We start from the raw sequence: 4,550 nt of genomic DNA on the forward strand, positions 1-4,550 counted from the left end.
CTTTGCTGCTTTTTCTTGCTTCAAGAATCATTTTTATGATTTTTCAGATTATCAAATAACATGTCTCCTTGTCATCATTCTTTCAAGAGCCAACATATTTAACATTCTTAAATAACAACTTCAAAAGACATATGCACTGTTCAAGCATACATTCAGAAAACAAGAAGCATTGTCACCACATCAATATAATTAAACTAAGTTCAAGGATAAATTCGAAACTCATGTACTTCTTGTTCTTTTGAATTAAAACATTTTTCATTTAAGAGAGGTGATGGATTCATAGGACATTCATAACTTTAAGACAAAGTTACTAACTACTAATGATCATGTAATGAAGACACAAACATAGATAAGCACATAACATAGAAAATGAAAAACAGAAGAAATAAGAACAAGGAATGAATCCACCTTAGTGATGGTGGCGTTTCCTTCTTGAGGAACAAATGATGTCCTTGAGCTCTTCTATGTCTCTTCCTTGTCTTTGTTGCTCCTCCCTCATTGCTTTCTGATCTTCTCTTATTTCATGAAGGATGATGGAGTGCTCTTGATGTTCCACCCTTAGTTGCTTCCAATAATTGTGTGGAAGAAAATATATCCCCTGAGGTATCTCAGGGATCTCTTGATTTGCAGTCAAATGTTCTACCACTGAGCTATAGACCCTTGATGGAAGCTTTTGTCTTCCCTTTCCTTTTTCTAGAGGTTTCTCTGGCCTTAGGTGCCATCAATGGTTTTGGAAAAAACAAAAAAAGCTATGCTTTTACCACACCAAACTTAGAATGTTGCTCGCCCTCGAGCAAAAGAAGAAAGAATAGAAGAAGAAGAAGAAGATATGGAGGATTGGGTGGGAGAGAGATGTTGAATTTTGAAGGTAGTGGGTGTATGGATGTGAGTGGTAAATGGAAAACAGAAGGGATGATCATGAATGGAAAGAGAGATGATGAGGTAGGTGGGGATCTTTTAGGGTCTACAGATCCTGAGATGATCCTGTGGGGTCCATAGATCCTGAGGTGTCAAGGCATTTACATCCCTGCACCAATTTAGGCATGTAAAATGCCCTTGCACACAACTATGGGCGTTCAGCGCCAGGTTGGTGCCCATTTTGGGCGTTCAACGCCCATTTGTTGCCATTTCTGGCGTTGAACGCCAGAACCATGCTTGTTCTGGGCGTTCAGCGCCAGAACCATGCTCTATTCTGGCGTTGAACGCCAGGCAGATGCTCCTCCAGGGTGTGATTTTTCTTCTGCTGTTTTTGATTCCGTTTTTAATTTTTCTCTTTATTTTGTGGCTCCACATGATCATGAACCTATAAAGACATATAACTAAGAAAAATATAGTTAGATAAATAGAAATTGGGTTGCCTCCCAACAAGCGCTTCTTTAATGTCAATAGCTTGACAGTGGGCTCTCATGGAGCCTCACAGATGTTCAGAGCATTGTTAAGACTCTCCAACACCAAACTTAGAGTTTGGATACGGGAGTTCAACACCAAACTTAGAGTTTGGTTGTGGCCTCCCAACACCAAACTTAGAGTTTAACTGTGGGGGCTTTGGTTGACTCTGTTTTGAGAGAAGCTTTTTATGCTTCCTCTCCATGGATGCAGAGAGAGATCCTTGAGTTGTAAACACAAGGTTGTCCTCATTTAATTGAAGGATCAATTCTCCTCTGTCCACATCAATCACAGTTTTTGCTGTGGCCAGGAAAGGTCTTCCTAGGATGATGGATTCATCCTCTTCCTTCCCAGTATCCAGGACTATGAAATCAGCAGGGATGTAAAGGCCTTCAACCTTTACTAACATGTCCTCTACTTGTCCATAAGCCTGTTTTCTTGAATTATCTGCCATCTCTAATGAGATTTTAGTAGCTTGCACCCCATAGATTCCCAGTTTCTCTATTACAGAGAGGGGCATGAGGTTTATCCCTGAACCAAGGTCACACAGAGCCTTATAGATCATGGTGCCTATGGTACAAGGTATTATGAACTTTCCAGGATCCTGTCTCTTCTGAGGCAATGTCAGTTGATCCAAATCACTTAGTTCATTGATGAACAAGGGAGGTTCATCCTCCCAAGTTTTAATACCAAATAATTTGGCATTCAGCTTCATGATTGCACCAAGAAACTTGGCAGTTTGCTCTTCAGTAATATCCTCATTCTCTTCAGAAGAGGAATACTCATCAGAGCTCATGAAGGGCATAAGGAGGTTCAATGGAATCTCTATGGTCTCTAGATGAGCCTCAGAGTCTTTTGGTTCCTCAAAGGGAAGCTCCTTATTGATCACTGGACGTCCCAGAAGGTCCTCCTTCTTGGGATTCACGTCCTCTCCTTCCCTTGCAGGTTCGGCCATGGTGCTTATGTCAATGGCCTTGCACTCTCCTTTTGGGTTCTCTTCTGTATTGCTTGGGAGAGTACTAGGAGGGATTTCAGTGATCCTCTTACTCAGCTGGCCCACTTGTGCTTCCAAATTTCTAATGGAAGACCTTGTTTCATTCATGAAACTTACAGTGGCCTTGGACAGATCAGAGACTAAGTTTGCCAAATTAGAGGTATTTTGTTCAGAATTCTCTGTCTGTTGCTGAGTGGATGATGGAAAAGGCTTGCTATTGCTAAACCTGTTTCTTCCACCATTATTAAAGCCTTGTTGAGGCTTTTGATCCTTCCATGAGAAATTTGGATGATTTCTCCATAATGGATTATAGGTGTTTCCATAAGGTTCACCCATATAATTTACCTCTGCTATTGCAGGGTTCTCAGGATCATAAGCTTCTTCTTCAGAAGATGCCTCTTGAGTACTGTTGGATGTAGCTTGCATTTCATTCAGACTCTGAGAAATCATATTGACTTGCTGAGTCAATATTTTGTTCTGAGCCAATATGGCATTCAGAGTATCAATCTCAAGAACTCCCTTCTTCATAGGTGTCCCATTATTCACAGGATTCTTTTCAGAAGTGTACATGAACTGGTTATTTGCAACCATGTCAATGAGTTCTTGAGCTTCTGCAGGCGTTTTCTTTAGGTGAATGGATCCACCTGCAGAAGTATCCAATGACATCTTTGATAACTCAGATAAACCATCATAGAATATATCCAGGATGGTCCATTCTGAAAGCATGTCAGAAGGACACTTTTTAGTCAGTCCTTTGTATCTCTCCCAAGCTTCATAGAGGGATTCACCTTCTTTCTGTCTGAAGGTTTGAACATCCACTCTAAGCTTGCTCAGCTTTTGAGGAGGAAAAAACTTGGCTAAGAAAGCCTTGACCAGCTTATCCCAAGAGTTCAGGCTATCCTTGGGTTGAGAATCCAACCACACTCTAGCTCTGTCTCTTACAGTAAAAGGGAAAAGCATGAGCCTGTAGACTTCAGGATCTACTCCATTAGTCTTAACAGTATCACAGATCTGCAAGAATTCAGTTAAGAACTGAAAAGGATCTTCAGATGGAAGTCCATGAAACTTGCAGTTCTGCTGCATCAGAGAAACTAATTGAGGTTTCAGCTCAAAGTTGTTTGCTCCAATGGCAGGAATAGAGATGCTTCTTCCATGTAAATTGGAATTAGGTGCAGTAAAGTCACCAAGCATCCTCCTTGCATTATTATTATTTTCGGCTGCCATCTCCTTTTCCTGTTCGAAGATTTCTGAAAGGTTATCTCTGGATTGTTGTAATTTAGCTTCTCTTAATTTTCTTTTCAGGGTCCTTTCAGGTTCTGGATCTGCTTCAACAAGAATGTTCTTGTCCTTGCTCCTGCTCATATGACAAAGAAGAGGGCACAGAAAAAATAATAATAATAGAGTTCCTTTATACCACAGTATAGGGATCCCTTTGTGAGTGGAAGAAAAGAGGGAGATAAAGAATGTAATGTAATGGAAGAAACACAACTGTGAGGAGGGTAGAGATGTGAGATGAGATGTTAGTAGATGAATAAATAAATAGAATAAGATGGGAGAGGGAGAATTTTCGAAAATAATTTTTGAAAAAGGGTTAGTGATTTTCGAAAATAGTTTTGGAAAAAGGTTAGTAATTTTCGAAAAATTTTGAAATCAAAAATAAAAATAATTAGTTAATTAAAATGAAATTTTTGAAAAAGAGGGAGGATATTTTTGAAAATTAGAGAAAGAGAGAGTTAGTTAGGTGGTTTTGAAAAAGATAAGAAACAAACAAAAAGTTAGTTAGTTAGTTGAAACAAATTTTGAAAAGATGAGAGAAGTTAGGAAGTTAGAAAAGATATTTTGAAATCATATTTTGAAAAAGATAAGATAAGAAGATATTTTTTAAAAAAAGATATGATTGAAATTAGTTTTTTGAAAAAGATTTGATTTTTAAAATCACAATTAATGACTTGATTCACAAGAAATCACAAGATATGATTCTAGAACTTAAAGTTTGAATCTTTCTTAACAAGCAAGTAACAAACTTGAAATTTTTGAATCAAAACATTAATTGGTGATGTTATTTTCGAAAATTTGATATAAAAATAAGAAAAAGATTTTTGAAAAATATTTTTGGAATTTTCGAAAATAACTAAGAAATTTGAAAAAGATTTGATTTTTGAAAAAGATT

At 37.9% G+C, this 4,550-nt stretch overlaps 1 non-coding gene across 1 annotated transcript; it reads left to right on the forward strand.

Annotated features, from left to right (window-relative positions):
* The first annotated feature begins 3,100 nt into the window (after positions 1 to 3,100).
* LOC112774797 (small nucleolar RNA R71) lies at positions 3,101 to 3,208 on the forward strand. Its single transcript, XR_003189257.1, has one exon. It is a non-coding gene; the product is annotated as a small nucleolar RNA R71 (small nucleolar RNA).
* Positions 3,209 to 4,550: the final 1,342 nt, after the last annotated feature.

The sequence above is a fragment of the Arachis hypogaea genome, chromosome 18 (genome assembly GCF_003086295.3).
Source record: "Arachis hypogaea cultivar Tifrunner chromosome 18, arahy.Tifrunner.gnm2.J5K5, whole genome shotgun sequence".
Classification (NCBI taxonomy): Eukaryota; Viridiplantae; Streptophyta; class Magnoliopsida; order Fabales; family Fabaceae; genus Arachis; species Arachis hypogaea.